This window comes from Bactrocera neohumeralis, chromosome 4 (genome assembly GCF_024586455.1).
Source record: "Bactrocera neohumeralis isolate Rockhampton chromosome 4, APGP_CSIRO_Bneo_wtdbg2-racon-allhic-juicebox.fasta_v2, whole genome shotgun sequence".
Lineage (NCBI taxonomy): Eukaryota > Metazoa > Arthropoda > Insecta > Diptera > Tephritidae > Bactrocera > Bactrocera neohumeralis.
This window is the reverse complement of record NC_065921.1, coordinates 89,203,755-89,226,781: the sequence shown is the minus strand read 5'-3', so window position 1 is coordinate 89,226,781 and position 23,027 is coordinate 89,203,755. Positions and strand designations below refer to the sequence as shown.

Below are 23,027 nucleotides of genomic sequence, written 5' to 3'. Positions count from 1 at the left end.
CTGATAAATTACCCACACCCGGCTAAAAGCGCTCCTACATACATACACACTTACACCTACACCTGCCTCCTCCCGCCCTCAACAAATATAATCGCGTCGCGCAAGGATTGCAGAAATCAAAAGTCTTCATTACCTTAACGACACCACATCGCAATCAGTCGCAGTTTTTCACGTCATTCCGTTATGGAGCAACTATAAAAAGTAGCGAAAATCGTGGAAATTGATGCAAACAAATGGAGACACGCTTTTATGATATTTTTTATGATGCCCTCGGCGTTGGTTTGCGTAGCAAAGCAAATAAAGCAAGAAGAGCGGAGGCATGAAAGAATGAAAGCGAGGTAAACAAGTGAGAATAACGTGATTGAAAACTTCAATTGAAATAATATGGATATATTTCCATGACAAGACAACAAAGCGCTTATGGAGAAGAAAATGGTTTCGCCTGCTCAAGTTAACGATTTAAAATAGTTTGAGTAAAAGTTGTCAGTTTTAAACAAATCTTTATTGAGACAATATTTACTGTGGCATACACTCTTGGCTATAAGCTGTGGCTGCTTTATCGTACATTGTATTTTTTTTTTAAATAAATATGTCTAGCTTTGTAGCACACTTATAGGCGATGTGCCATTGTATTGTAGTACAAAGCTTTACTTAAAATAATATATAAAGACTTTTAAACAGTTTTGTCCATTAAATCGCTTAAGCTGAACACAACCAAAAATTCCCATGCCTTTAGTACAAAATTAATATATTCTTAGTAACAGCAGCAACTCGTATTTGCATTGTTTAGCTAAACTAACAAAACTGCTGTTAAAGTCCTGTTTATGCTTATTTTGGTCATACAAATTTAATACTCTTCGAGAGAGAGAGAGAGAGCGCGTACACATATACTATCTTGCGAGCGCTGTAAAAATATCCCTAATTTGTTCGCGACCAACACACGCTGTCCAAAAATGTTATTTAAAGAGAGCGTTGCCTGAGAAAATTAACAGTTAAGAGCATTCGGCTCACACGCAACAGAATTTACTTTCAAAATAATGTTAACATGAATATGTGCTATAAACTAGTTCTCCATACCAAACAGACTTTTTGACAAAATTTGCTTTTTTTTACTCAACCTAATCTCATCAAGGGTGACACACTGATTACAGCGATCCTACAACTTTTCTATACCATTTTTGTAGCGCGATTGTTCATTGCTTCAAAGGAGGCCTCAGTTTCGGACATCAGCTCTTCATTCGATGAAAATGTTTTCCCAGTGAGCATTCCGTTGAGATCTTAGAACTGGAAATAGTAGTTCGAGCACAGGTCTGCGGAATACGGTAGATGCGGAAGCAATCTGAATACAGTGCATTGTTTTGTTGAAGCAGCACTTAATTTTCTTCAAATGCAGACGTTGTAATAGTCGTTGCTGATATTCCTTTCTTTTTCAAATTAGTCAATAAAAAGTAATCCATGCACATCTCAAAATATGGACGCCATTACCTTACCAGCCAAACACTTTTTTGGCCAAAAGTGAGCTCGCGCAGCACCTACCTTTCGCAAAGCTTTCGCATACTCAAATATTGGGAAATGATATGATGGGCACGTTCAGTTTATGACTTCACAAGCAAAGCTTCACTTTACGGACATCCAAAATTATTTTGAGGAATTTTTTGATGTGTTCTTTAGTAACAACTTCTTTTGAGCATACACTGGGTTCACCGTCTTCGGTTTTTGAAGGTTTGGGCAAACTAAAAATCGAGTGGATTTAATTCTAGTAGCGCCATGTATCTACATACATACATTACTAGTGGATCCGGCCACGCGTTGCTGTGGTATATATTTTATACTATTATCCATATAATAAGCTAATAACAGAGTGAAAATTTTATTTACGAATAAAGCCGAAAACGTTTGAGGAACGAATAACGAATTTCTAAACGTCTGGCTACCAGTATTTCTATCCAAATAATAGGATATCCTCACACACCTTGATTGTACTTAATAAACATCAACAAATTGTGGGACCGGCCAATGTGTATGGTTAATTGAGACGTCCGCTTAATAGGGCGTCCATTTCATAGCTTTCACTATATTTTTTGTTTATGAATTGTTTTTACTATCCTATCTTCTAAGTTGCTTTAAACTGGAATCAATGTGCTAAATTTTCCTCAAATCGGTTCAGTAGTTTGGGGGTCCATCGCAGACAGACAACGTGATACGTAATTTTTATATATTATGTAAAGATTTTTTTTTTTTTTAATTTTTTAATAATAATATATTTTTTTAAATAATGTCTCCATCTATTTTCTAAATCCAAGTTAATATTATTACGTCTCTTGCTCACTATACTTAAGAAGCTGAGTACTTAGAACGCAAATTAGTGATCGAGCGACACTCAAAAGTGCGAAAGACTTGAGTTTCTTGACACTTTGTTATTGTTGTGAACAAACTTCGCTAGCAGTGAAGCTAAATTGCTAAAGAATTAAAGTTCATATTGTGTATAAATTATGCATAAAACTTGCAATTAAGTTATTTGATTAATTATCGGACTCTAAAGTATTATAATAAGAAAAATTTGGAATGTTTTGTTTAATATTTTCATCTCCATTGCAATTAGTTTCGGTCAGTGACCCCCTCCATAAACCTAAAATGTTTGTTTTCCCCATCTTTAAGTTAAGCAAGTCATCAACGCCCACATATTTTCAGCCTTCTTTCACTATTTCATGTGCACCAGGAACAGCGAAGCCTTTGTCAACCAACAACCCAACCGAGAAGCATCGAACCCTTGGTAAACCAACAACCCAACCGAGTGCGTGCGGCTTCTACGCCCATTTGACTTGGGAGGCATTTTGGTGTATATAAGTAAGATATTTGAATCCGTCCACCATATGACATGCAAAATAGTAACACAGACAACCAAGTGCCGAGTACACATATGTATGTACACACGTCTCTTCCTGTATATAACATAAGAAGAGCTTTGTCAAAGAGGGATTGACGAAAAATGACAAATCACAAAATAATAAACTGTAGCAGATGCAGACCTCTTGCACCCATCATTTAAATCGATACGGCCAAAGTTCATGAATGAAAGACGAATCGCATCATTCATAATATAACGGCACATGACAAAAAAGAAGCATATAAGTAAGTGAGCAACATAAGAATGCACTCGGAGAAATATGCAGACGCATTTTCTTGTCATAAGCAAAAGCTGGTTGATATGAACTTGGAGGAGTGACACGGAGGAGTGAAGTACAATATTGTTAACGGCTGCATGGATGCAGACGAAGCTAGCGAATTAACTTTAAATTTTTAAAGGGTTAAGTAGCTTCTACTCATGACGCAGGGTTCTCTCACAGCAGCTAGTTGGGCTAATAAATGATATATTGTAGAGAGAACAGAAAAGTCTGATCATAGCATGATTATAATCAGCATTGAACCCAAGCTCGGTAGAGCTAATAGTGAGCACAATGTACGCTGAACAGAATCTTAGTTGACTTTCGTCTATGTATAAAAGGTAAAATGCATAAAATGGAGGAAATTAACTAAGAAAGTCTAAAAACTTTACACTTGTAATCTACATGCTTAAGACTAAAGCGAGACGCTGCACCTAGAATGTGAAATTTTTCTTCTACTGGCACGCCCATAAGAGCATATGTGCTGAGTGCAACCTTATCTGCATCTCAATACATGACGCTATCCATGCAACACCACCTGATGCGCCCTCTTGTATGCAAATTCCAGCTCAATTGGTTTCCTTTGCACCGCACGTCTGCAGCACGTACGGAATGTGTGATGTGTAGGTGTGTGTGCGGGTACAAAAGCATATTACTTTAGTAAAATTCATACATATTTACTTTGTGGCATGCAAATTTGATGTGCAACCAAATAACTGTGTGTTTTTAGCTCAAACGATTTTTCTTCTCTATTTGCTAGTAATTATTTTTTGAACATTTAAGCCACATTTGGATAATTTTTTGAGCATTTTTATTTGATATTTCCGCATTTTGCTGCGCTGATGTAAACGTTTAATACGGCAAATATTCAAATACATTTTATTTTCGAAAGGTAAATTCATTCGCGTAAATAGATTTACAGTTTCCAGTTGGATTACGGTATTAAATCCCCACTCAATGCCAGGAAATTATTTTTATTTGACTGACTTCGACGGCGCATATGCATTATTTGCGTTTAGAATTTCATTGGCTCCGCGGCAGAAAAAACGAAATCCCTCAAATGGCAAGCGTTGGATGGATCAAACGCGGAATTAAAAACAACAAACTGCAAGCGTAAATGCTTAAAACATTCAATGGAATTTATATATGAAGCATGTTGGAAAGCCAAAATAAATTTTCCTGTTAATTCGCGTGACTGTTGTAAATTCTATACACATTGGCATATCCTTAAGCGCACATAAAATATGGCGACATACTATACATGCTATGCCAAATTGAATTCATAGCGGTGCGAAAAAGCAGACAAAATTGTTGTTTGTTTGTTTGTTGGGAGTTTGTTGCAGAGAGATTTACACTGCAAACAAACACACATGCGTTATGTAAATAAGCAATGTACAGGGTGCGACAAAGGTTGCGCCGGAAGAGGTGGCAATCACTACTTGACACTTACTAGCCGTTTGGGTTGGTTAGACAAGGCGTTTCATATGTAGGAGAAGTGGCCACACAGACCAGCAGATTTGACTATGAAATTCTAGGAGCATTGGCAAATTCCAGGTAATTGTTCAAGCCGAAGTCAATGCTAATCTACAAAAAACAAAAAAAAAGGCTAAATAAATTATACACATAATAACAAATTTAACGAAAACTTCCGAAGTAGGTAGTCGAAAAAGTCTTTTCGTATTTCTAATCAAATTTAATTTTTTTATGTTTATAATGTACTTTAATGAACCAAATATTTACCATTTTGGTAGACCACTTTTTGCCATTTTTCCGCTAGAGACACTATTCCATCAGTGTAAAAGTTTTCTGGTTTCTCGGCGAAAAACTGCGACAAGTAATTTTTACAGTTCTCTTGATCAGTTTCTGGTCGTTTCTTCGATTGCTTCGTATCAGTTTTTGACAGTGAAGAATCCATCGTTCGACCAGCCTGGAGTAGCTCATAGTGGATGATTCCTTTCCAATCCCACCAAACACTCAGCATAACCTTTCGAGGCGTCAATCCTGGCTTTGCGACCATTTGTTGTGCTTCACCACGCTTGGACCATGATCTTTTTCGCACATTGTTGTCTCCGTATTTGATCCAATTTTCATCTCCTGATACCATTCGCTTCAGAAATGGTTCGATTACATTTCGCTTCAGCAAAGAATCGCAGATGTTAATTGGGTTCATTAAATTTTTCACAGACAATTCGTGTTGTACCCAAACATCGAGCTTCTTTTTTTAGCCTTCTTTAAATGATTCAAACCCGTTTGATGATGAATGCTAAGTTCCTTAGCGATGTCATGGCTGCTTAAGTGGTGGTTCTGGTCAATCTTTTCCATAATTTCATCGACTTTTTCAACGATATGTCGACCAGAGCGAGGTACATCTTTCGCATCGAAATTTCCAGAACGAAAGCGAGCGAACCATTGTTGTGCTATACGAACTGATGCAACATCGACTCCGTAAACTTTGCAAATTTCATTGGTGTCTAGCGTAGCATTCTTCCCTTTTTACACACAAATTTCAAAATATAGCGAATTTCTTCATTATTTCACTCATTTTTGAACAGCTGTAACTTTTTTTCAACTTCTCGAATTTAATTTATTTATTTTTTGGTTAAATGGAGCTTAAAATCTCACCTTTCCAACACTATATGGTATGTGATTGATAGCACTGGAGATATACGACTGCAACGACATCTATTGACTAAATACGAAAATACTTTTTCGACTGCCCAATATTGTACAAAAGGCTTTGTTTTTACTCTCAAAAAGGTTGGAGCACCCTCTATATGCAAAATCGTCGATCAACCGGAAAAATTGGCAAAAATAAATCAATAGTTGCGCCACAATATTCTATTCCATGCGCTTGTTAACACACTTTTCCATTTTACGGTTCGCAGCGCCGAGCAAATCGAAAGCATGCAATATTCATGTGCAATATGTATGTTTCTAATATGTGCGTATGTATGTATGTGTGTGTACAGTTGTGAATATAAACAAGTGTGTAGTTGAAGTGTGCATATATTGTGTCATTGAAGAGGCTTAAAAATACACCGATATACATATTTGTATATATACACATGCATATGTGTGCCGGTGTCGGTCATATTCATAAGTCGTATGCAAATGTAAGCTAAATGTGTGTGTGTATGTGTAAACAGTCACGCCAACTAACCTGAATGGGACTCAAATCCGCAAATAAATGTTTTCCCACACACATATGTTTATATGTATGGGTGTGTATGCTACCAAAAATGCTTTCAACGAACCAATCAACGCCAGTGAGTCGAAAAATTGTTGAAATTGATGTTTTATGCACTCACTTATGTGTGAGTATGTGTTTGTGTGTGTGTGCGGGGCTTAGTGGTATGAAAGTCCTTAGAATTTATGGCATTGTTGACAGAGCATTTAAGCGCCGTGCAACAAGTCACCTTTGTCGCTGCAACAATTATGCTCACGTGTGAAAAAACCCAAACTGTAGTAACACAGCACGGTAATATTACTCTCTCAATACTTTTTGGTTCTAGTATTGGTTAATACTTGGTATTTAGTGGTGGTGTACGTAGGACCTGGTTTTGATGCCAGTTATCGTCCGTATTCAAACAGAAGCCTATTTTAACAGCACCGACCCTCTGGTGATCCACTAATAGATTTCTGTTATCAAAATATGAGCAGAGCCGATTCAGCCTTGCTTGTTCCTCCAGCCGTCCGTCTGGCCGTACATTTGCGAACTAGTCCCTCGGTGTTAGAGATATCGATATGTAATTTTACACAAGTCCTTTTCTCTCTAAAGAATTCCTCATTTGTCGGAATCGTCGATATCGGCCTACTTTAGTATAAAGCTGTCAATCAAACCGAATAATGGGAATCAAGCCTTATATGTAAAGCTTCTTTATTTGACGAGATATCTTTGGCTTGGATTATTTTCTGAAGCAATGTTATAATCCCCGAAAAAATCGTTCAGATCTGATCACTATAGCATATAGCTACCATACAAACTGAACGTTCGGAACGAAGTGCTTGTATGAAAAACTGTATCATTTGACAAAATATCTCTTTGAAATTTGGTATGGGTTACTATCTGAGAGAATGGTTGAATCTCTAAAGAAATTGTTTAGATCGGAGCACTATAACATATAGCTACCATACAACCTGATTGGTCTAAATCACGTTCTTGTATGGAATGTACTAATGTATTTGTGAAGGATATTACAGCTTTTCTTGTTTTGCATATCTTCCAACACAAGCCACAAATTGCTTAGATTGGAAACTCGCATAAATATCTGACACAATTTTAATTGTTTATGGCTATATTCATACAATTTCGAATATGTTCCGGTTCGTAACCCCCTTTAATTTGACTTACAATAGCGAAATTAATCATTTCGATTTGATTTAGCAAATTATGCAAATTTTATGGCGTCAAACAGTTAATAAATCACTGTGCAACATTTAAATGTGAAAGGCAACTATGCAAAGCCTCCGCTGATATCTATCACGCCAGCTGTCAGTTAGTCACGAACTATGCGCAAACCTATCATTGCCCACACTTAATGCAGCAAATGCATATTTTCATTCTCACAAAGTATGTGAGACATGCATTTAGAGTTCAGTGATATTTGTTTAGCGCTAGCGCGGATTGTTAACAATGTATAAATAAAACGCACGAAATGATATGCTTTAACGGGCTGAGCGGCTAAGCGCTGCAAACACAGCATCCGATTCGCATGCATTTGCATCAATTAGCAGCTCATTAGACAAGACAACTAGTAAACGCAATGCGGCGCGTTTAGTACAAGCATTCCTCACAAACTTTCAATTGAAAAGTTGAAAAAATTGTAATTGCAATAACTCGCAGTTACATAACCACAACATAAACACAGTCAGCGCAACGCAATTACATAAGCGCCGCCATTAAATCATGTAATCAAATTATATATAAGTAATTAAGTGATAAATACATCATCATTAGTGTCGCAGCTGATTAGCAGTTAAGTTGTAATTTTAATAATCTTTACGCTTGCCGAATAGTAGAGAGAATAAAAAAAATCGCGAGCAATCTCATTAGCATATTTTCAAGCATTTTGTCAATTCAATATTTGCCTGCACTTAATTAAGCTGCTATGAATATCAAGCACACACAACTATGTAATGATACAATGTCTATGCACACACATCGCCCCGCTGTCGTGTTATGCTAATGAGCGCGAAGCGGACACCTGTTAGCCACACTCGGCACTGGGCACTGGGTGCGCGTAGGCGTATGAGTAATACGGGCGCTCATATTTAATGAATGCACTTTTCAACACCACACACATGCATATGAGTACTCATGTTTACACTTGTTGTTTTATTACATTATAACAGCACACTAAGCACAGTAATAAATTCAAATCGCACACAGCGCTGAACAGCTGTGATTAGTGCAAAGCTAGAGTTGGCGTTAAAAAAGTGAATTAAATAGTGTAAACAGCAACAATTTAGCAGAACTGGCTCAGTTGCCGGCGATTTGTATGCGCGCCGCGTGCTAACGTGACAAGGAGTGCAGTTCCGCCTTTCGGCCCGCCGACAATTAGCAATCAATTGCTGAATGACAGCGTGAAAAAGCTGAAGTTTAACTCGGCCGCATATGTTATGAGCTCGCATTTGTTTTTTGTGTTGCTTGGAATGCAGCACAGCTGTTGGCCGGTTGGCTGTTGGGCGTTGGGTGTGCTAAAGGTGCGCGTTAGTTTAAATGCATTAATGAGGTGTTGCGCCGATTAAGATAGCATTTTACTTCTAGCTGGGCGGTTGAATTTTGAATTTTGGTTTAAGCTGCTGCTTCCGCTTTATATGAAGCATTGTAAAAGTGATGTGATTAACAAAAATGTTAACCTTTTGCGTACAGAATTTATCGCATTTTTTAAAAATATGTTTAATTGAGTTTTTAAACTAATTAACATACAAATTAAATATTTTGAGAGCAATTCCGAGAAGCTTTTAATATGAACTGCTTTAAGAGGCACAGCTAGTGTGATTTTTCTTAATAATTATACAGTTTAGTATATTTCTTATTAATTCGGAAGTTTATACTTTTAAAAATAACATACAAAAATTTTAAATCAATATCTCTAATAGTTCAAAGTTACAGCCATTTCAAATATAGCTGGTCAGTTCAATCAGCACCATCACTTTTTTAACGCGTTTTTCTCAAAATAGCATTTTTCGAATTTTCTGCAGTGATTACTCGAAAACAAATGATCCGTTCATGAAAAAAACTTTTGTTTGTCCATAAATCTACGTACCATGATCTATCAATTTTTTGATCTAATTCATGACTTCAATTTCGACAGACAAAAACGATCAAAATTTGGGCTAAAATATTATTTTGTCAATTTTTGATTTTTTCTGATCGTAGGTCATTACACGGAGAATATTTTCTAGTTTAAACAGTCGGAGTCACTGACAAAAAATATTTAATTTTTTTTTGTTAATTTCACTGTTGATTATTGAAAAGTGTAAAAATATATTCAAAAAAATTTTCAAAATTAATTGTTTTTTTTTTAATTTTCAATGTTTATTCTTGAAACATGTAAAAATATATTACAAAAAGTTTTCAAAATTAATCTTTTTTTTCAAAAATTTCATTGTTTATTCTTGAAACATGTAAAAATATATTAAAAAAAATTTTCAAATTTATTTTTTTTTTCCAAAAATTTCACTGTTTTTCTTGAAACATGTCTTACTTTTGTTTTAGACTGTCACACTAAGTGTGATCCTTAAATAATTAGTTTCACCTGTGAATTTCTAAGATCGCATTTTTTTGCTTATATATCATATTTGAAAATATTCTCAGAATATTGGAAGTTGATCCAGCAAATAGTGTCATATTTCGTATGAGCGCATTCTTAAGAATTTTTTAACATGGTGCAATAGGTTTCCAAAACTTTTAACGCGTTTTCCCGAAATGCTGTTTTCATAGCCGGCAAGGAAAACTTTTCCGTTGCGGCTGAATCAATCGACATAGAATTCTTACACGAGCTTATACATATACATATCTAATATTTGTCGGGTAATGAGCGATATGCGGAATAAGATTTTTGAAAAATATTGTATTTTGTTCCAAAAATTACAGCTTTTTGGGAAGCAGCCATTTTCCAAATCAGAAAAATTTTGACTATTCCGCGGATCTTTACATGCATTCATCTATTAGAATAAAAACTTCTTTTTTTAATTAGAGAATTTAAGCAGAAAAATCTTCTTCGCCGCCAGACACCTTTTCGCGGAGATACTAGCAGCACGGCTACAGGATCAAGAGCATCCAAAATTTTTCTAGAGTACTAAAAGTTCATTAAATTCTGCCAATATGCATTATTTTTACTTATTTATTAAATGTTTTTATTTAATAAAAAAAATCACGAAAAATTTTGTTTTTCTGTCTGCAAGTGGAAATAACCTCAAAAGGCAAAAACTAACATCACAGAGACGTTTTTCAAATAGCTTGCACCTTTTGCATTTGGGAGCTCAAAATTTCAGATATCCCACCGAACTATTGGGAATAGAAATTAAACGCCTGCGCAAGTTTTTATGGCTCAAAAGGCGCTTTGCTGACTTATAAGTTTAAATTACAGGAGTCCTATTTATATGGCTTCACTAAGGACTGTACGTCGGAGTCGAAATTCCTTCCTTTTGCATATTATATTTCGTACAAGGAGAAACTTTTTTATAATTTTCATCAAGCTTGTATATATATTTATAAGAACCTGTAAAACACTTTTTTCTACTGATAAGATCACAAATAGATCATAATGAACGCTCAAATATTTATCAGAGATATAAGCCTGAATAAATAATATAGTATATATACAATATATAGTATATAGAAATTTGCGGAAGACAAATGTATAGAGATATTGCCAAATATGTCTCCTATGAACACTTAGAACACTCAGTGCTAAAAAAACTATATTTTAATCATATTTTCCTAATTTTTAAAGATTCGTCAGCATATTTTTAATAAAAAGTGTCTAATTTTTATATTTCATAATTTTCACAAACTTTAAAACACATTCATTTTCGCCACCATTTCATATGTTTTACAACTAATTGATCAAAATATCCGTATTAATTTGGCGCGAAGCTTGAAAAACTTGTTCTTCTTGATCTTCTTGTGTTTTTTGTATTTATTTATAAAATTTGTATTTGAGTTGTTGTAGTATTGCCGTTAAGTTTTACATGTCATGGCCTTAAAAATTATTTATATGGGATTTTATGAATTTTGTTCTGTTTTTTCTTCTCTTTTGCTTAAAATGGAGTGCAAAAGGTAAGACGAAAATCGGTTAGCAGATGAAAAATTGACTACAAAGCAAGTGCGCGCAAACGCATAACATAGCCTTGTAGTCAATGGAGATTTAGTTCTACTGCAATTTGTTAGAATATTTGTTGCGATCATTGCTCGATAAAGAAGAAATCATTATTCACTTAAGTTTCTATGTTTCACACACTTTCTTTTGATAGAAATGCTTGTCGTAACACTTTTTATCTTATTCCATTTGCACGTTACTTCCGTCCACTATCTCCAACTCAAGTGATAACTGTTTTCACACACCCACCTGACAGTCGTTTGATGAATGCAGCAATTTTTCACACCAAAAGCACTTAAGCGGCAATCAAACTCAGTTAGCTTGGCGCGGCGGGTCGCACACTGAGACTGCTCGTGTTATTACTCGTAATGCAATTGGCGGCAATGAATCAAATATTATGTCGTTAATTTAACACCGCATGTAATTTAATCGCAGTGTCTTACACTCAGTTGCGTTTATTTAATAAAACGCGCGATGCTCGATCTAGCGTTGGTTGCCCCGTAGATCAACGAATCAAAGGCTGGTGCGCCGTACCGAACCGAACTGCTCCACTGACGATCACAACTGATTTTGAAGTGTTCTCGGCAACGCCGTCGAAGCATAAACAAATCTTGCGCAAATCTTGTATTGTAACTAAAGTGAATCTGAAGTGTATTAAATAACGCCGAAAGAGCCGCTCTTAGTCAGCGGAGAATAATGATCGTGAAATTATGGTGAAGGTCGCTAAACGACTCTTTCTGACGTTACATTGTTGTTATGTTATTTATTGATTAACTGCGGTTTTGTGTGTTCGAACTTCACTTGTTTTATCTTGATTGTGTGTTGGGTGTACGCTGAGCTGTAATTAATATTATCTGTAATTTTCGATTTAGCATGTAATTATAATTATATATGATAAAATATTAAATTAGACATTAAATATTGATTTTACACCGTTAAACTGACGCAACTGAGGGCACTGAAGTTAAGGGGTCCTAGTCTTGAAGTTTAAAATTTATAAAAAAAGTTTTGGAGATATTTTGACAGTTTAAAATTAAAAAATAGCTCTCTGAAAGGAGTTTTCAAAATTCAAAATTTTTAAATAATATTCGAAGTTCAAGTTTTATAAATTTTCTAAAAAATTTTTCTGAAATATTTTGACAGTTTAAATATTCAAAATAAATAATCTAAAAGAATTTTTCAAAATTCAAATTTTATAAATTTTTAAAATTTCTACAAATTTTTTCTGAAAGATTTTGACAGTTTAAATATTTAAAAATAACTCAAAACTCAACTCATAATCTTACAGACAAAAATTTTTAAAAATTTTAAAATTTATGACGGCTTAGGGTCGTTGCAACTTGGCGGTCTTAGTTGTAAGGAGGTAATCTTGTCTAGAAATAAAAATTAAAATATTTCTTATGAATTCTATGTTTAGCTATTCAGGAATATGTTTACTAGAAGATTTTTCAAAAATTCAATTTCTTTTGCTGAACCGGCATCCAAACAGTCTTTTTCAAAACGATAGCCACAATCTCTCAGTTTCTATTGGACCGATATACTTAAAATTTTAAGACAGTTTTCTTTGTAGACTTGTCTATGACCAGAACTAGCCACATCCCCAGATTTCAATTATTACTATTTTTTTTAATTAGAAACATACAAACAAAAGGTAAAAAATATTTTTTTTTCAAGCAGTCAACATTTCAACTTCTTCATCAGCTGCTGGTTTTTGAAATTTTGAATTTTTTTGTATTCATTAATATTGTCTTGTAAGTAATTAATCAGTAACTGATTGAAAATGGGTAGTAAAAATATTAGTTGCCTTCGTTTTTCGACACTTCAAACATTTCCTGAAACTTATGCCTCTAGACTAGAATATCCGCTCAAGTAAGAGATGTAAAAACAAGAAGAAAATGATACTGAAATCCAATTCATTGTAGATCTTCCTTGATCTTCAAAAACACACGCATATACACATCTGATCATATCACCAGCTCGCCATAATCAAACGCCTACACTTTTTTTTAGCTTTAGTGTATTCTCGCATTGTTCGCTTGTTTACTTTGTCGCCGTGTTTCAAGTGTGGCTGCGTATTTTTGTTATTTTTTACTACTCAAGCTTTTATCTTCTCCAAATAGACAACTTTATTGAATTTGCTCGGCAATCAAATGATATTTCTTGCTGTTGACGAAAGTCGCTTTTAATATTTGAGCGTTTGAGTACCTGTTTACGAAAGAATTTCTCTGCTTCTAAAGGGGTTTGCTAGCAAAGTTGGTATTTTAATGATTTGACGTCATTTTCATAGACTCTTTTTAGTGATCGTGTCACATTACGGGCCTTAATAGTTGAATAATAAAACCACAAATTAATGAACGGCTTTAGTCTGTTTGTATGTGTGTATGTAATATATAAAAAATTATGCAAAATATACTGCCTGCGATTCCGGTGAATTCGCCTGAAAATATCAAATAATATCATTTGAATTCTAATGAGCACCACAATAAATATAAATTCAATATTTAATGTGAAATGTTATATAATTATAGGAAAGTGCTAAAAAACGATTATACAAGTTTAATTTACACATTCCTGCTCAATAATGATAAAAAATATCATAACAACTATTTTATGACAAATCGAGTGATAAGTAATAAGGCCTTACTTAACACCCACTGCTTAACACCCACTGCTATTAAAAAGCATATGCAAATATGTGTAAACTACAAGAAACACGCCCACTGCAATCTGCATCTAAACTACTTTTACTAACTTAGTCAAGTGGCCTTAATGAAGGGAGAACGAACTTACAAGTATAAATTAGATACTTTATGAATAACATGAAAGCAATGTAATGACTTATTTAGGTCGATTAAAAGCACAAGCAGCGTAGTTGCATGACGGCTTTCCAATTTTGTGAAAATGTGTTTATGAATATGCAACATGGTGAAGGCAGAAACAGTACCTTAGGAAAATACAAAGGTTGCCTTTTATATTTCGTGATTGGAGAACTAAAAAAAATTGGTTATCGAAAAACGCTTAATTTTTTTTCAAACTATTCTCTATACAGATTTACACAATTTTCCATGTATTTGAAGCATTTCTCGAAGCACTTTTGCCGTTCTTATGGAGATATGTCCAAAATATGCGTACTGAATGCATCAGAGGCAGTTGGAGTCGAGAAAACATTGACCTCCCAGTTTTTTGTTGGAATAAAAAGAAGTCATTCGATGCCAAGTCAGCACTATACGATGGTTGACTTATCAAATCGATGTTTTAGGTGTTCAAAAATCCAATTCTTTCAGTCGATGTGTGAGAGCTCGCATTGTCGTGGTGAAGAGTGAACCGTCTTTAGCGGTTGCTTTTCCTAATTAGTCGAAAAAAGAAATGGTTGAACACTTTAATGCTAATAGTTGTCTCTATCTCATGATAGGTCACATGATTATCTTGCAATATCAGTTTGCGGACAGCATCAAGAATATCCGGAGGCACATCTTGGAATGATCCACAACCTCTATTGCATTCACATATCATCGATAAACACTGTTTAATGGAGCTTTGTCGTCTAAACTGGAATTAAGTTCAGCGATGCACCGTTGCTGCGTTAATCGCGCAAAAATATTTCTCGGTCGAGTTGAATATTATAAGTTACTGTAAACAATACAAATAACGCTCTATGTATAAAAATGCTGACTATGTATAAAAACAAAATGTCTAACTCTACAATAAAGTTGCAAGTTGCTAGTTTGCAATACAAAGGTTCCCCAAATCCCGAAATATTAAAGACAGCCTACGTATTGCAACAAAGTTCACTTGGCTTGGCTTGGTGTAACGCTTTCTCATAGACTAAGCACTAAGTGGCTTGAGCCAATAAGCAAAATTTTTGTTTTATGTATAACAAAGGCTGGCGTATTAGCCAAATTCAAAACTATTAATTGCGCATTTTGAAAATGTTAAAAAATCGGCCAACAAGCGCGCTTTGAAAGGAAACACGTCTGATTATTCATTAAAAGCTATACTTAAAAGTAATCTTAGCAAGCAAAGAAACACTCAACTGGTTTTTTGTGCGTTTTTTGGGTGCAGCAGTGTTTTTTCCCAACATTTACTGCAAGCAAATATTTTATTGCATGTCGTTGATTGACAATTTGTGTTGAATTTTTTTTTTTGCAGGTGATTGCCTCAAAGTCATATAGAAGCACATGATAAGCCAGCCGAACGTGCGGTCAAAACACTTGGCGACTGTTTGGTGTATTCAATTGCCAATATTTAACCTTTCCCAGCGACAAAAGCGGCTGCAAGTAAACCTTGAGAAAGCGCATGCGCACCACAACTCGTTCGACTGCTTACAAGCTGAGCGCAGCACAGCTGCTTACCGGTTGTGCTACCGCAAAAAACAATAGTATTTAAATAAAAAAAGCGAATATGTGACCGATTGCTGCATTTAGCCGCAAAAATTGCTAATTACAAGCATCTGAAGCGCTCGATGCAAAATAAGAAGAATTATAAGGCGCATTTGTAATCGACAGAAACGCTCAAGTGCCTAAGGCTCGTATGATTTGCGTTCAACCACATACTAATTAGCATTTTTCACGAATACTTATGCTTTTAAGATGCTGGAACAAACGCAACGCAGAACGAATTTTGCGTATTCCGGGTTTTCCAACAACGAAGTCGCATGTGAAAGGGACTTTTCACGCTTCATTATGCGTTCGTCAGTTATTTTCTAGTCGCTATGTTATGTATGTATGCGTGTATATGTGTAGAAATATAAGTCAGGCAAACAGCAAGGCACAAAATGTTCATTGGTGACGCCTCAAAGCGATTCTTCATCGTCTCGCCTCGTGAGTCACTTTGCTGCGAAAAATCCCCTGGGCATTGAACGCTTTTGCGCATCTACGTATGTGGGCATATTCCATTTATTTTTATTTTTACGAGTAAACAAATGATTTTATTTCTCTTTAATTAATAATAGCAAATGAATTCAGCATATTTTAATAAATGAAAACATCAATTACAATAACAATTAATTGTTGTAGTGGCAGTTTATATGGAAAGTAAGGCAAACAGTGAAAATGTAAATCAATTCTTGCTCTCCACTTATCGTTAAACTAGTTGCATGTAAATTGTTTAATAAATAAAATTTTAAGCGGAACAAAATGCCAAAGCTTGTAATGTGCTATAAAGAATTGATTTGCTCTCAGTTAAGTGGAATGATTTTTAGTTAGAAAAATATGAAAGTCAAAATTTATTTATTGCTTCTAGTTGAGTATGCATGATCACGCTTCAGCCGTCTGGGTTCAACTGCAATTCGAATCCGGTATTATATGGAAAATATAAAGTAATAGTTCGCACCAAAATAGACAGCGGTAATTGAGAGTAGTCATGAAAAAAATATTGTCATAACGAATGTAATTGTAACGCTCCCCAGTTTGGGCTCGTGCTTTCAAATGCACTTGCTCCATATTTGCAAAGAAAAAAAAAAGCAAAAACAAAAAAAACAATAAAACGAAATCAAAAAATAAACAAAAAATTAACAACAAGAAAAACGTTAGCTTCGCTTGCTGTAACACCCTATACAAATACAAAATATACCTTATACGAACTTTCATCATCAAGTTTGTATGACAGCTATATGCTATAGTCAGCCGGTCTGAACGATTTTTTCGGCAAGTATACCACTGCCTTCAGTAATAATTCATGCCAAATATCGTGAAGATATCTTGTCGAATGAAAAAGTTTTCCATATAAGCACTTCATACCGATCGTTCAGTTTGTATGGCAGCTATATGTTATAGTGGTTCGATATCGGTGGTTCCGACAAATGAGCAGCTTTTTGGTGAGAAAAAGACGTTTGCAAAATTTCAGATCCAAATCTCTCAAACTGACAGACTAGTTGGCTCATTCAACTCAGCTCATCATTTACATACACATGTACATATGTATATATACTTCATACTTGTATTGGCTCTGACATTTCATTTTGTGGTTTATAAACATCATTGCTTGCTTAATATACCCTGTTCAGGGTATAAAAATTGCACGACAGTATTTTTAAAATGCATATACGTATGTATAGTATGTATGTATGTATATCATTTCTTATTTGTACAGATGTATGTTTAGTTAAAATTAAAAAGTGCACTTGTTCTTTTTATTGCCATTTATCGAGGCGACGCTTATTAAACATTTTGTTTTGCTTGCATTTTCAACAGCTTTTGTTTTATTTTGTTTGCCTTTCACGCTGCTTTTGGTTTTATTACTGTTGTTTTGTTTTTGTTGCTGTTGGCATTGCGGCTTTAGCAGCCAGATATTGTCGTGGCAACGCTGGCGCACGCCACAAAATACCGTTAAGCGTAAGCAGAGAAATTCCTACGACAAATGTGCAGAGCAATAAAACACTGACACACGCATACACACACACATGCATTCATCGCCACATTGCGATTGCCGGCGAGCACAGCTCAGCAACGGCGATTCAACAGGTGTCTTAAGCTAACAACTCTATCGTGGTTGGGGTCCTCTACGTCACTCGGATTTCGTCAGCTTCTTTTTGCTTGCCTTTTGTTTTTGTTTGCCTTTTGTTTGGCGGCGCTTATTGTTTGTTGTGATTTTATTTTTGCTCGCAGGTTTTTGTGCTTTTATGCTTTTCAACTTTTATCTCCACGTTCGTCGCACAAATCGGATCAAAGAAGTTATGCTAATCATATACGATTTTTATTGTTGTTTTATGCTTTGCTTAATTATTCTAACGTGCGATTACTTAGCCACACATCAGCCATATTAGCCGCAAAGTTGACGTTTGGCTTTGAGCTATTCTTTGAACGTTTTATAACAGTTATGGAAATTGAAAGTTGAAAACGTGAAGATTTTATTGTTGTTAAATTATGTATGTAGATATGTATGTATGTGTGTATTAATAGGCGTTGAATTTAAAGGTCATTCTATAATTTTATTAAACTATTTTTAGACTGTTTCAATAAAATGCTTACTATGACTATTATTATATAAAAGGCATTCATATAACAGGTGAATTGAAAAGTTCCCGGACTGACAAATAGCTGGCGCTACTATAATTATATCCTTATGATTTTTACTTAGTCCTAATCTTCAAAGCGCGTGTATGAATTTAACAGCTATTGGATGATAAAATGGAATTTCGTGTGTCAATATATCATCGGTCTTTGGGTGGAAAAAATACTGTTGAAGCCTAGGTTTGGATTAATCAACCGTTTAAATGTGGTTTGCTAATATTGAACGAGGCGAAATGAGCTGCGAGGACGGTGAAGGCAGTGAACCCCATGAAGAAGTTTTTACCGAAGAAAACATCAAAAAAGTCGACAAAATAATTTTGGATGACTGTAAAGAGAAGTTTTTCGAGAGAGCTGAGACTTTAAAGATGTCAAAGGAACGTATTGGATATATTGAATGAATATTTGGGTAGGAGAAAGCTCTGTGCAAAGTGAGTGCCACGCGAGCCCTTTTTTGATGATTCAATGGCAATGAATGAAACATCAAATCCCTCCGAAGTCCAATCCACAGTCATCCAAGTGGACTGCACACGATGAAGCCACAGCGTGGAAAAATCAAACAGTCGGCTGGCCATATTATGGTGTATGTATTTTGGGATGCGCATGGATTACTTTTTATTGACTCACCTGAAAAAGGAATGATCATTAACAGTGACTATTATAAAGCGTTATTGGAATATTTAAGGGACGAAATTGCCGAAAAATGGTCCATTCTGAAGAAAAAGAAAGTGATGTTTCATCACGACAATGCACCGTGCCACAAATCCATGAAAACGATGACAAAAATCATGAATTAAACTTCGAATTGTTGGAACATCCACCGTATTTTCCAGATCTGGCCCCAGTGACTATCTATGTTCCCAAATCTCAAAAGAATTCTCAATAGGAAGAAATGTTCGTCGAATTAAGAGGTGATCGGTGATTTGAAAGCAAAGGACAATTCGTACTCCATAAATGGTATCGAAAAGTTGGAGGGTCGCTATAATCATTGTATCACCCTTGAAGAGAACTATGCATAAAAAACTATGAATAAAAAAAAAACAATTCTGCCAAAAAAAAATATATTTTACTATGGTAGGCCGGGGACTTTTCAATTGACCTGTTTGTGAACTTTAGATTGTAACATCAGTACTTATTGTACAGAGAGGGATGAGAAATATTTAGTTTTTATAATTTCTTGAGAAAAAAATTAGATATAAATATTCCAATTACTTTTTTATATTATATATATTATTCATATAATACATTTAGATTTTAGTATACAACCGAATCACACAATCAGACACACACAAATGAAAACAAATGCAATGCAAGCAATTCACAATTCACCAGACATACATACATACATACATATGCATACTACATAAAAGCGAAGCATGCAAACATGATTAGGCAGCAGTTCGGCAATGCAACACCACGATGATTGATTGCTCAAATACGCGCAATCGGTGTGAACAACTGTCACTGCCTTTCCCACCTGTCAGCGCCTCTACAGCTTTATGTTTGTGCGATTTCCTTTCGCATTATTCTCTCCCCCCCCCACTCTATCGATTCCTACTGTCTCTCGTTCGCAGTTTCGATGGCAATTTAAGTGATGATATAGGTTGTTATCTAAAAAAAATTAAAAATGTTTTCCACATAATTGCTAATAATAAATATTTATCTATTTTATATACCGGAAGTCTATTAATCGGAATAACAAGCATTATTTTCCTTTGCATTCATGTAGAATTTAAAATAAAATTTTAATTACGAAAACACATTCCAAGCATTAATTTTATGCTTTAACGGTACTACTCTATTGTATTAAGTATGCGAAAGATTTTGAGATAAAACCAGGCTTGCACGCGAGTTACAGAATAATTTTATCTAACAGCATTGGCTGAGAACAGTGACTGTAAACAAGGAATGTGAACGGAAAAAGTTAACAGAGACTGTTAACAGAAAAAGTTAATAGAGAATATCAACAGAAAACGATAACAGAAAACGTTAACAGAGAATGTTAACAAAGAATATTAACAGAACAAGTTAATAGAGAATGTTATCAGAGACTGTTAATGAATTTAGTGAATGTTAATTAACATTCCGTGCTGTAAATACATAAATTATAAATAATATTCCTTTAACATTCTTAGCTGTAATAATTTTTTGAGAAAGCTTTGAAATCGCAATCCACTTTTGGGGTAATTTTAATAACTTTTATTGTCTTTTGGCCATTTTCGCTTTGGATTTGAAGCTTTTGAAAACTAAGTTTGTTAGAAAATTCTCTGTTTCTACTTAACTTAGTTCAATAAAAAAGCTTTTGGGACAAACCAAAATTACCAAAATTTACCATAATTATAGCGACGATAATACTATAATAATTATAGCCTTTTGGATAAGCGAAAACATGTATAATTGTGGCTTTAGTGAAGTCGTGGAAATGATACGGCCAAATCGAACATTTCTTAGATAACAATACTCAGTAAAATAAGCTACAATGCCGGTGTTGCTAGAAAACTATAAAACTGTGAATATTTTTAAGGACTATTTAGAAAATAGTTTCACTATTTTCTAATTGAGGAAACCCCAAATATATCCACTTAATTCCTTATTGAGTGCATGCAAATAGTTAATTTGTAGCATCAGCGCTTTACAACAATCACATAAGTGTTGAGTCAAGTGCATTATAATTAGAATTCGCGCGCAAAATCGAAAATGTTAAAATTTCATTTAAATTGCGTAAAAGGATGATACAAACAGCGTGACGCCACATAATCCCCTTGTACTTATGGTAAGCCTAATTAAATTGTGGTTTAACGCCCAAAGCTATGCAAATAATAAGAGTGTATTAACGCACACATTCACATGTTTGTGCGTGTGTGTGTGTATGTGCAGGCGCCATGTGAACAGCTGTAGATTACATAAGTAGGCACGAGCAGCAGATACTCGGAGATACAACTAAAAATAAACACAACAAGCGGAAGCATTGTGCAAATTAGTAAACCACAAAATTTGTTAACAAAACCGAAGCGAAAATGCGGCAGTGAGACTACGAGTGCAAAGCAAAAATGTTAGTTTGTCGCGAATGCAACGAAAGGGCTTTATTTAACTTTAAATTGATTTGGTGTACCATGCAAACGAGAAAATTAAAGCCAAACAGTTTTATTGAATAAAAAAAATGGAATAAAAAAATATATATGCATATTGAGTTGAAGTTTGATTAGAAATACGAAAAGACTTTTTCGCCTATCCAAAATTTCACTAAAATACGCAAAAATTTTTGTACTAATATCAACTTTTTTGGTGGGTATGCTAATATTTATTCGCTACTCTACTTAATTAGAATATTAGTAAGCATTTGCCGTTACTACGCTTCGTTTTACCGATGACTTCGTTACTATGCACGGCTGTGCGCTCCCATTACAAATAATCGGCTTATGGGCTGCGTTGTAAATCGCATTGCTCGAACCACGTGAGCGCAGCTAATGCAATTGCCCATTCGATCGAGCACCGAGAAGCGAGAAGCCAGCGAAATAGCTGTGTGTGTGTGCGTATGTGTTTGTTTATTCAGCGAATTTAACCCATTTTGTCAGATTCCGCCCAAAAATTGGCAATATTGTAGTTTAGATTAATAAACTTGATTTGATTGCAGCCAAATATTGAATATTTGAGGCACATCAGCAAATGAGAAGACACATTAGGAATATCAGAAAAGAAAGAGTGTCTAAAGTGTTTGTATGTGTTTAAGCCGGAAAAATGTGAGCTAAATACATATTTTTGTTATTTGCGCTTTTGCTTGGATTAATATGTATGTATGTATGCTATTTGATTATTTCTTTAAAAACAAAATTTTCAGCATTCTGCAAATAAATGTGGAATTAATAAAATAAATTTGAAAAAGTAAGGAAGAGCTAGACTCAGGTGTAACCGCACATTTAATACTCTTGCTACCTGCAAGGCTCAAAATCGGTTATATAGCTTCAGTTGTTTCCAAAACTTCATATTGGAAAGTATTATGCATTCATTATTCAACGAAATCGCGAATGAATTAATTATCAAATTAACCGATATATTGGTTAGTCGAAAAAGTCTTTTCGTATTTCTAAACAAACTTCAACTTGTTTTTTGTATATTTATAATAATAAATAAACAAACAAATAAGTATTTTGGTCGATCACTTTTTGCCATTTTTCCACTAGAGTCATTATTCCATCAGTGTAAAATTTTCATCAGTCTAAATCAAAATTTCGAAATTTCCAGAACGGAAGGGGGCGAAACATTGTTGTGCTACACAAACTGATACAGCATCACACAAATTTCATTGGTGGGTTGCGTGGCATTCTTCCCTTTTTTATACAAAAATTTCAAAATATCACGAATTTCTTCATTATTTTCACTCATTTTTAAACAGCTGTTACTATTTCTCATTTTTCTCTTATTTAGTTTTTGGTTAAATGAAGCTTGAAATCTCATCTTTCGAAAACTATATGACACAATGTGATTGATTGCACTGGAGATAATTGGACTATTGACAAAATACGAAAAGA

At 34.7% G+C, this 23,027-nt stretch overlaps 1 protein-coding gene across 6 annotated transcripts in view; it reads right to left on the bottom strand.

Moving 5' to 3' along the window:
* LOC126754812 (UNC93-like protein) overlaps window positions 1-12,066 on the bottom strand; it is a 33,558-nt gene extending 21,492 nt beyond the window's left edge. For 4 of the 6 annotated variants that reach the window (XM_050466967.1, XM_050466968.1, XM_050466966.1 and 1 more), the window contains exon 1: window positions 11,741-12,066. The gene's annotated coding sequence lies outside the window, so the exon portion shown is untranslated. Of the gene's footprint in view, window positions 1-11,632; window positions 11,714-11,740 lie in introns of those variants that run through there. The other 2 variants (XM_050466970.1, XM_050466969.1) reach the window with 2 other exon arrangements.
* Window positions 12,067-23,027: the final 10,961 nt, after the last annotated feature.